Source organism: Hibiscus syriacus, unplaced genomic scaffold (assembly GCF_006381635.1).
Source record: "Hibiscus syriacus cultivar Baekdansim isolate YM2019G1 unplaced genomic scaffold, ASM638163v2 tig00110307_pilon, whole genome shotgun sequence".
NCBI lineage: Eukaryota > Viridiplantae > Streptophyta > Magnoliopsida > Malvales > Malvaceae > Hibiscus > Hibiscus syriacus.
In genome coordinates this window covers 1,469,215-1,481,520 of record NW_024062674.1, presented here as the reverse complement: position 1 = coordinate 1,481,520, position 12,306 = coordinate 1,469,215, and positions in this window count along the sequence as shown.

The following is a 12,306-nucleotide window of genomic DNA, read 5'->3' as shown; positions in this document are numbered from 1 at the left end:
GACCATCATGCATCTTCAGCCCATACAGTCGCTGCTTTAGATATAGTTTAGTTGTTAAGGATTTGGACACAAACTGACTTTCCAACTTCTTCCATATTTCGTCTAGAGACGGCAGATGCATGACGTGATACATGACCTCGCCCGCCAAACTTAATCATATGGTTCATACTATTCGCTGCTATAATTCTTCCCAATCTTTCTCTTCCATCAATGCCAGCTTTGTAGGTCGCACAGCCTTCAGGATCACTTGCTGCGTTAACAGATCCTTCACCCTTGTTTGCCATAATCTGAAGTTACCCTGGCCATCAAATTTCGCAACTTTGAATTTGGCTCATAACATCTTCTACCAATTGTTGAAAATAATCGGGTAAAGAAAACAGAAAGAACACAAGAATTTTAGCGATGTTCAGTAATGTGCTTACGTCCTCGGTGCCTTAGGCGGCGCTAGAATTTTATTCAATTCAATGTTTCATAGGTTTAGGTTACATCTCCTTTTATAATAAATAAACCCTGGTACATATTTACAAAAAATAACCCTGTAGCGTACCACGGGGCCATAGCCCCCGCACCCCCAACCCACATAATCGTAACCCCCACTACGAGGCTTTCTTTCTTACCAATATATTTATGAGTCATACCTAACAAACAATGAACTAGTCTTATTTGGTGGGAGTTCCTTATAGATATTTAAGTTTTACTTTAAATGGATGGTTTTTTGTATGTTAATATATGTTTTGTTTACGGTGTTTAATGCTTAAGGTTGTAAGAGCTATGAGAGTAGTCATTCATTAGTATATTGCTTAGTAAACTCTATCAGGCATATAAGGCATAGAAGTAAGACCATCTTGAGAAGTAGACTTAAATTTCCTAAGTGACTCCTATCATTCATTCCCATAATAGCTTGTTGTGTGAGGAATCTAAAGTCCTAATAATCAAATCCAGTGTGTACATTTTGTTTTTGCCTTTATATTTTCATTTGATTGCACTAAACACAATTTAATTTGTTACGACATTTCCATCCATTTTGCCACGACATCTCCATTTGCTACCATATTACCATAATTCCATTTCCTTAACATCCATTTCATTTTGCCACAACATTCTCATTTTTACATACCATTACTAACTATACTTAGGTGAAATAGTAAATTGCTTTGACTTAACTTATAAATTTCCTCCAATCCCTTGGATACGATACTCACTCATCACTGTATTACTTGTTCTATTGTGTATACTTGCACATATTTTTTACGACCATATATAGTGGTCACAATTCGCGGACAAAAAGGCCTTCAATTTTCATGATTTTTGTGAAAATCAACATTTTTCGATCATTTTGTTCTTTCTTCTTTTTTAATTATGCAGTAATATCCTTAATTTTTGGACAGTTTCTTTATTTGCAGCACCAAACTTACTTATCTCCTCTAGAAGATCGGATAACCCATCATCACTTCGAGACCTTTTTTTACCAGCTACTTTTTCCTCTGCAGGGGTAGAGGCAGTAGCAGCATATGTTTGGTAAGTTGAAGCACCAACATCCTCTCTTCATTCAAAATCTCTTACTTCCTCTTCCTCAATAAATGCATCTATAAATGCATTGTCATCTACATTAAGATCAGTTGTTATATCAACTATTGTTCCTATTGTTCTTTCTTTTCCAAATATTTGAACAAAGTTGTAGAATGGAAATGGCTTGTTTCTCAATTCAGCAGCAATTAGACGACTCTATAAGATAATAATAAAATATTAAACTTAAATAATTTTACAATTACATAAATATATAACAAAGAGCACACAAAGAAGATAAATTTAATTAAAATACTTACACTAACCCAATCATCAAACACATCCTTTGGTGCAGTCAAACATTTTTCTTTCCAACCAAATTCACTTCCAGTATTAAGCATTTCCGATAAAGCATTGTATTATCTTTTTAGTAACTTCACTATAAATTCAATATGTGAATTGGCCCTAATTTCTGATGTAGGAAGCTTGATCTCTAACATTTTTTCAAGATGAGATAGATAACCTACTCTGAAAGTTCCATTGTCAGCTTTCCAATGTGGGTCTTCTGTAAAAATATGTAAGCATTCAACTAGTGCAACATCCTCTTGTTTAGTCCACATCATTTTAGTAACTATAGACTTAATCCTTCCAGTTTCGCTTTTTCCCCTTTGAGATTCCATATTTGATGTTGACATATTGCACTTCCAAAAAATCAAAGAAAATGTATATAAAAAAATGTATAACATAACATAAAACATGCCATCATTGTCAATAACAATCATAAATGAAATTCATAGTAGTAACATAAACTAAATAAAATGTAGTGAATGACATAATATGTAATGAATATCAATAACAAAGGTAATTTAAATTTTAAAGAAGAGAAATACATAAAAGTTAATAAAAGTTAATGACATGAAATATAAAGAAGTTAAATACATGAAATTAACTACTACTAACATTGTATAAAATACAAGATGACAATCCATACATAACGTAAAATAAAATCTATTCTAAACTACGTGAGGCCAACCAACTATAAACATATCTTGTGCTAATTTGCCCCTCTACTTAGTCCAAGCAATGCTTGGCTCATAATGCCTGATCATTTCTACTTCATTAACCTTTTTCAACATGGTTATTATCATTTGTATAGTCAGATTCAATATGATCAATTAGCATCTCAACTCTAATGAAATTATCGAGAGGATAACAAGTGGAAATGAGTCAACATTGTGTTTCCATTGGATAAAATGATTTCCCCCTTAAAATAGCCCATCTTGCTTTCAATATGCCAAAACATCTCTCAATGCAATTCCTAGCTTAAGAAAGTTTCATGTTGAAATATTCTTGAGGGGTGGTAGGTTGGTGTCATTGTCTCCAATCATTCAAGTGATATCTTTGACCTTTATACGATGCAAGAAATCCTTCTCCATTTGTGTATCCAACATCACATAAGTAGTAACACCCTATATTATTTTAATTTAAGAAATGTATTAATATACAAAACTTACAAAAACTTTACTTTCTTTTATTTATATATTCATTACTTAAGCATTTATCTTGTATAACATTTAAACCATTTATTCTATTAATGACTAGGGATGTAAAACAAGGTAATCGTTCAGGTTTCAGTCGGATCCTGTCAGGTTAGGTCAAAATGGTTCAGGTTCGAAGCATTTAAATACCAGGTTAATTCAGGTTCAGATGCACTTCAGTCAGATCTCGTTCAGATCGAGTCATATCATTGACAAATAAAATTCAGGTCGAATCTTACCAGATATAGATTGACTTCAGGTTAGGTCATTTTTGGGTTATTTTTTTTTCTTTCAATGTTTCATGAAAATCGAATTGTAATTTGTAATTGTATATGATTTAGAATAAATTACAAGAAATATAAATATTTATTGGTCAATTTTGATAAAAATATAATTTGAAGTACTAAATTGAACAAACATGAAATTATAAATAAAAATTTAAATAAATTAAACAACACAATATATGAGAGATCAAATCGAAATAATCCTAAAATGTGAAGTTGAAATTAATATAAAATGGACTAAATTGCATACATTTAAAAAGTTGTTGAACAAGAGTTTATAGGATTTGGAGATTATGATATAATTTATAGAATTTGAAATGTAGTTTATTATGTGATTTATAGGATTTGAAGTAAATTACAAAAATATAAATAAGTATGATCCAATTTTAGATACAAATATAATTTTAAAGACTAAATTAAACAAATATGAATTTAAAACTAAAGGAAATATGGGCTATATATATTTATAAGTATATACATAAGTATATATATGTATGATGTGTGTACATAAGTGTATATATATGATGTATGTACATGAGTATATATGTAATGTATATATACATTATACATAAGACTAATCAAATTATAATTTAATCAAATTAATTTTTCTTAAAAATTAAAAATAATAAAAACTATACTTATTAAAAAATTAAATTTAAAAACATTATACATAGATTGATGAGGTGACAAAGCAATCAATGCTTTCCTCAAAAGTTACATCACATTAATCGCTTGTTTATCCTTTTAAGTAAAAGAAAGTTAAAGCTTCCCTCCAAAGATGAAGGCATAGGCAACAAAACCAAAAACAATTGGGATCAAACTTTTCAAATTTCAAAATATAGATTGAGCTTGTATTTGAGCTTAATAAATTTATTTGCAACAAGTTTATTTTTTGTAATATGTATTTGTATATATTGTAATGGATCTAATATAATAAGATTGAGTTTTCAAAAAAAAAGTATATATATAATTTTATACATATAAATATATATATAAATACATATATAATAATATTAATTTCATAGTTTATTATAAATTCAAAATCTCACAACTTCATCAATTTTAACTTATAAGTCAGGTAAATATCAGATCAATTCAATAACAAGTCAAATCATTTACATGTTGAGTCAATTATATGTCAGGTTCATAACAGGTCAGTTGATAACAGGTCGGGTAATACCAGTTATTTACCAGGTTAATCTCGGGTTCGGGTTCATATCACTTGGATGCAAGTTGGGTTCTGTTATCAAATTATCGGATCAATTCAGGTTCAGGTCATTCTCATATTGGAATCAGGTTGGGTTCAGATCCACAATTTTCAAGTCCAACTCAGGTTCAGGTCAACGTCGGTTCGAACTCGAACCGGTTTCGGATCACCACCACTCGGGTTACAAACAATTTTAACTCAAGTCGGTTTCAATAAGTTTTGTAGGTCGGATCAACTTTTTTTCATCCTTACTAATGACATCTTTGAGTACTCTACCATCAGCTACAGAACCTTCCCACCCAGGTAGAACATAAATGAATTACATGTTTGATGTGCAAACAACAAGTATATTTGTCGTAATTTCATTTTTTCTTGTTCTGTTCCTAGGTTTATCGACTAAAGCAACATTGACCTTAATATACGTTCCATCTAAAGCACTCAAGCATCCCTATATTCATAAAATGAATTTAAATTACATTATAGTATCTATTCATGTATTAAATTTTACTAATTAATTTATATGTAAATTAAGAATTATGATATAATACCTTAAACCATTTTCATCCATCGTCTGTTGAATTCTCTTGTAATGGTTCTGGTTTTTTAAAAAAGAATTAGGTACAATCTCAAAGTTGAGGCTATTTATATATTTTCTAAGAATAAGTGAAATAACCACAAGCATTTAAAATACAATTTCCATCATCTACAGTTGTAAAATAAGAATTATGACGATACACGTCTTCGTTAGTATTAGTAAACGAGCCATAACTATTTTTATGAACAAATATTTTAATATTAGAAAAATAATAATATTGAACAAGAATAATTGTTTGTCATATATTTGACTTAGACAAATAATAAATATATATCTAACAATATATAACAATAAAAACAAATGATAAACTAATTTAACAGTTCTCAAAGTAATTGAAAAGTGAATTCAAGATTTTGACTGAAGCTTAGAACATTAAAGAAAATCTAAGATCAACTAATGGTAAACTTATGAAGTAGCTTGGTGTATTGAAATATGGAATTAGTGTCACTAAACTATGGCAGTTTTGACTATTTCTTTAACTGTACATTTGCATCCTTAGGGTCCTAATGTAGTCTTTTTCATCAAGTTTAACCAAAAGTAAAATTGGTGTGTTCCTTGTTCTAGATATAAATTAATTGTTTCATATAACTCTAACAATATATATAATAATAAGAAAAAACTGTTGAATCCTAAATTAATTTAAATTTACAGTTAATAATAAATCGAAGTATTTTAGATAAATATAATTTTTAAATAAACACTAACCTAATAGGAATTTGTTACTACAAAATTTAGCGTTTTTAATCAAATTATTTTCTTTAGTCGGTTTATAGTCATGATCGTTTTCATTCATAACCTTTTATGGGTTTTTTATTTAGTTTATTTATAGTAAATTTTAGTCTATTTACAATTAATTATAGTTTGCTTTCATTCATAATCGTTTCCAATTTAACATTTTATTCTCTTCAATATATTTACAGTCAAATTTTGTTACCACCAAAATAAAATAAAAAAATAAATAAAAACGCTTCATTTTCAATGTCTTTTAAATCATAAAATTATACAGGTTCGCGCTCTCTACTGCTCAGATATTTCAAAGTTGTAATTTGTTAGAAGAAAATTTCTTGTCGCTTTTATCATGACATCCATGAAATTATACAGAAGCAAAAAGATCAGAAACAAAAGTATTTCTCTTTCTAAAAGAAACTTAAATAAGAAATTAAATGGGAATGGACCATCAGGATAAGAATCAAAAGGTTTTTCCAACAGAAACAAAAGCAAATATATATATATATGGAAACTAAGTATTATTAATCAAAATGAAAAAAAAAGAGGGGAGGAGAAAACTTACCAGGAGGAAAGGATTGAAAATGAGAACTGATCTTTCTTTCTAAAAGGAAGCCAAATCAACGATTAAAAGAGAAAACAAATAATAAAACTATGGATTTAACGATAAGGAATAAAGGGAGACCTGTTTTTGAAATAATTATATTATTTTAAGGGTATTTTAGTCCATATTGATAGGAATTGATAAATACCTAAGCAATGAGTGGGATTGACATTCCCACTAAAACACTCCTAAAATATTATTGTTTGAATGATTTATTACTCCCTATTGGAAATCTTTTCAATTCAAACATGGGTATTAAATTCTGTAAAATATTTCCCCTAGTAATAATCTTTTTCACCGTTCAAACAACCCCTTAAAGTATGTCATTTGAATTGAGTTGTACCCTAAAATATTGTTCGGGACATTTTGTCTCTTGAAGTTTAAATCGTTCCTCGTTTGTCCCAAATCATAACTCCATTAAAATAGAAAACTTCTGGCCAATCAAAACACACCAACATTTAATTTTAATTTTTATTATCTAAATAAATGAAAATTAATTAAAAAGAAGAAAATAAATAATATGTAAAAAATACTCATTTCTCTCACTTCCACCGTAGCACTACCTTCGCTTACCTAAACTCTAACACCCATATTTCTCCTTTATCCCCAACAAAAAAAACGTGATTGGAATGAGCCTAAGGAGATGCGAAGCTCCATTCCGATGTAGTTATGGTTACGAATCGAGAAGAGACTTTAGTCTACCTAAAACCACGATGTTTGGGTCTCTTAAACAACTTCTTCAATAACCACCCCATTAGGTCCCTGTTAAGAAACTAAGGTTTGTTCCCATAAACAATGACGACATCTCAATGCTAAAAATATGTTTACCAGCATCCACTTGGTGAGCACTTATAAATCCTTAACACGTTGTTTTTATAATATGGCTATTGGTTTCGAAATATAACAAGGTGGTTTGTAGTGGAGGAAAGTCGTACACAAGTAGTGTTATTGCCCCATTTTTTTGTGGGTCGCCGTCGAGCAGAGTAGCTAACCCATTAATACAAGATGCTTACTTTGGATATGAAAAAGTCGTCACCCTACTTTCATCACTATCACTGATACTGCCTCCTTTGGGCTTATCCTCATGTTCATCATCTGATTCAGTAAAAGGGAGTTGCGCTCGGGTAAGTTTTTGATATCAAACCAACGGCGAAAGTTTAGGGGTTCGATTGCCTTGACAGGGATAGCCGAAATTGGAGCATATATGCACTGGCTTAGAACCCATTTCAATCCACAAAAGATTACATACACAACGATTGAGAGGGGGCAAGAAGTTTAAACATTACATGATTTCTAATAGGGTTAATGTTTTTGACACTGTAGACCCGTTTTTGTTCGAGTTTTAATTACATTTATTAATTTATTTTTATTATTATTATTATTATTATTATCTATTTTATTTTTATTTTACAGGTTACAAAATTGGCCCATTTTGCAGACCAAGACACAGACCCAACCTGAAACCCACAAATTACAAAAGCCCAATAGTACCAACCCAAGCCCAATAGAGATCCCTCAGCCCACCTGAATGACCCATTTCAGGCCCAAGATATGACCCGACTGAAACCCTAACCCATAGGAGAAGTTGTCACTGCCGCCATCAAGGGATATGGACCGTCCGCCCAACGCGTGTGATGCACGCGCTCATCCAACCAGCGCGTGGGCTTCACCATTTGTCTCCCCAGTCGCGTGAGCTGTACTAACAACATCCCACGCTATCTTCATCCACAATAACAAAAAAATACCAAAATCAGAGAAAATCAACCAAAATATGAAAAACCCATAAAAATACCCTAAAATCCCTATAAATCCAAAAAATTGTCCCCATACCCATAGATTTCATGATTTCCTAACCTAAAGGTCGATGGCGACTCCCATCCAAATTAATTCAAAATCCCAATTTTTCAAATAAAAGTCATAATTATTTTTTAAACTTAATTGTTTTCAAAAAATAGTTATGACAGCTTGGCGACTCCGCTGGGGATATTTTTTAGAGAGTCAAGCTGCAAGTTGCTTACACATTGTCGTTGTGATGGAAATTATGGTTTGAGTCTATAGTTAACTTATGATCCATTTATTGAAGTTTTTAATTTCTTCATTTTTCATACTAACGATCTAATTTTTATTTTTAGCTCTGTCAAAGTTTCTAGTGAGAGTTTTTACTTTTCCATTTTTTTAGTCAAAGGTTTGTATGTTCACCTCACACACATCATGTGCATTTGATTGAAATAAGCTCTATACCTGAGCTTTGTTCCAAATAAGTCGGGGTGAATGCTTTACTCTCGTAAAAATTATTCTTCGTATGAGTTTTAGCAAATAACCCTTGGGATACATATACCTTATACCTTCGTAGGGATTTATTCCTTGTATAGGTATAAGAAAGTGAATCCCCTTGAATTGAACTCAATCCGTTTAAGCCTATAATGGGTTAGGATTGAGGGTTTGGTAGCCCAAGGGGGCACTGACATCAAGGACAATTCGAGTACCCTTTTTCTCATATAGCTGAAACCCTGTATAGTGAAATATAGAACGGTCACCCTAGGTATAGTCATACCGAACCTCTGTCCGTCGGTAGGTACCCAAAATAAGTGTACACAAAGAGGAACTTTTCTGAACCTTTACCTTTTGCTTTAAATTTTGATGAATAAAAGCATACGAATTAGATACCATACGGTTAGGAACAATTTCTTGAAAATAAATCATTGTGGGTAGAAAGCATGTCCTGGTAGGATTACTATCTAATGAAAGCATGCTCAGGTAGATATCATGATTGGGTAGGTGTTGTATTTATTTTTATATAGCATCTTTTAATCTTATTGATTATCTTGCTCGTACTAATTTATATTTTTTCTTTTGTTTGTGTCATTTTTCATCCTTTTTGCATTGTATTTCATCAACATAACATAATGCAAAAGTGTTGATCCGTTAGGGGATATTCAAGAGAAAATTTCATAAGAAGAGATAAAAGGTTTCAATCAATCAGTCTCATACATAGACATGCACCGAGGGCTTAAAGAAGTTTAGAGAGTAGAAGAATGAGATTTGCTCAAAAATCATGCAATATTCGAAACTGGAAAAATACCCATTGATCTGAGAAGTAATCCAGCAATAGAGTCTTGTCTACTATCGTTTCATCGCTAACCACCAAGGAATGACACATTGATTCAGTACCGTAGGGGAATTAACCTAGTTAGGTTATAGAGCATTTGAGGGGCATAATTTTCAAGTATGAAGATCTGAGATGAAGCATTGACCCACTTCAGACTGAACATTTAAGCGAAAACATGTTTGTAAAATGGATATCTTGTAATGTAAAGGCTTTTATCTCTAGTGAAAATTGTTCTATGATATTCATCATTGGATCAATACTTTTTACATCTACACTACATTTATTTAAACATTTTCACATGCATCATTCATGAAAACATGAGGATTAATTTGGGGAGGATTCGATGAAGTGATTCTAATCACGTGACACCACATTGAGAATAGAAGCAAGATTTGAACAATTAAAGGAAGAAGCTGAAGTCAGTGCATGTGAGCTTATTCAGCTGGTCGTTGGGCTAAGCCTTATAGGATGATCCAAGAAGAGAGTCAGTTTTATCTAATTCCAATTACCTATGAGGAATTACTGTTGAAAACATTTTGATGTTTCGATATAACAAATAAAGTGTTAATGAATTTTAAGATTTTATGTTCGATTTAAATATTATATTCGATTCAATTATTCGAATATCACAAATAATACTTCAAGTCTTCAAATATCAATTTTTACTCCTTACTAGATGGAAAATTGTGATTTACTCTTAAAATATTTTTGAAACAATTTTTACAAAGTATTTCGAACCATAATCGAGTCAAAATTGAGTTTTTAATAGGGAAGTACCGATACCTCTTTAACGAGTATCGATACCCTTAACATTGAATGCAAAAAAGGTACTGATACCCTAGAGGGTATCTATACCCCTTTATATAGAGGTGCTGAGACCTAGCCAAAAGGTACCGATACCCCTCATTTTGATTTTGACTCCGAGAAATAACAGAATGCAAAATAGGGTACCGATACCATGACCGTATCGATACCTTTTACATAGTATTATCGATACCCCCTTGAGAGGTACCATACCATCAGTTTTGCAATAATCGAAATATTTGAATTTTATACAGGTAGTATCAATACCCCTATTAAGGAGTACCAATACCCATATGCTCCCAATAGATTTTTGAAGTGGAAAACATATAACAACGGCTCTATTGACCTTATAATCATCCCCAATTATCAGAATTCATTCAAGGGGTATTTAAATAAGTCTTGAAGATATTGATGAACAACAAGAAACAAGTTTTGAGAAAGAATTCAAAGAGAGAGGCCTTAAACTTATTGTTTGATCAATTCAAGCCAAAATCCTTTCAATATTCATTTTGCTTTCAAGAACACTATTTGTTCTTAATTATTCATTCTTGAGTGTTCTTTCTTTGTTCTAGAATTGTACAAACATTCTACCTTGTTAGGTTTTTCTATAAGTTTGTAATTTTCTCTTTGAGAAGAGAGTGTCTCAAGAATTTGGGGTATAATTATTGAGGAGTTGTAAGGTTACTTTTTGTCCTCCAAAGAAAGACAAATTAGTGAATTTGTGGAAAATCCTTAGTGTGGATAACTAAGGTAGTGGACGTAGACTTTGGTTGAGAAATTTGAACCACTCTAAATCACTGTGCAAATCTTTTTAAATTTATGTCAAAGCTTCCACCAAAGTTTTAATTGTCAATTTACCCCCTCTTGGCTATTTCATCCGACCGATTAACTCAATAATTGGTACCAGAGCTACACTCATTTGAAGGTTTTACCACATCTTGATAAGATCGGGAAGAGTTCAATCGATATTCAAGTCATCAATGGCCTCTGCATCAAACTTTGACTTCACTCTTGATTCTCAGTCCGTCAACAAGCCTCCATTCTTCAATGGTGCTAACTATGCCTATTGGAAAAATAAAATGAAGTTCTTTATTCAAGAATATGAGATGGGAGCATGAAAAATCATGATGAGAGGATACTCTGAACCATCCACTGATCCAGACATATGGAGTGAAGAAGAGAAAAGATTATTCCAGCTCAACTCAAAAGCTATCCATATTCTTTTCTGTGTACTTAGACCAGATGAATACGAGAGAATATCATCTTGTTCAACCGCCAAGGAGATATGGGATAAACTTCATGTTACACATGAAGGAACGATGTAAAAAAACCAAAATTAGTCTTCTTACTCATAGCTATGAAAATTTCAGGATGAAACCAGATGAAGATATCAAAGCTATGAAGGATTGATTTTCTGTAATTGTCAACGATCTCAAGGAATTCGGAGAAATAATCCCTAATGAGAAACTTATGAGAAGATAATTTATTCTCTTCCAAGTACTTGGCAATCAAAGAAGAATGCAATTATCGAAGCTAAAGGCCTAAAGTCTTTAACTCTCAATGAGCTCATTGGTTCTTTCCTCACTCATGAAATGATGATTCAAGTTAAGGTAGATCATGAGAAGAAGGATGACACACATAAGGAGATGGAGAAGAAGAAGAATGTTGTATTGCTCTTAAATCACCAAAGATGAGAGTGATTCTGATGATAAAGAGGATGAAGAAATGGCCAGAAGACTCAGAAAATTAATGAACCAAATAGAGGAAGAAAATTCCAACGAAATGAAGGCTTCAAAAATGATCAAAGAAGAATGACCAAATACTTTGCTATGAATGCAAAAAGCCTGGGCATGTTAAATATGATTGCCCATAATTGAAGAAGAATAGTCTTTCAAAGAAGAAGCACAAAGAACACGTAGCTACTTGGAGCGAT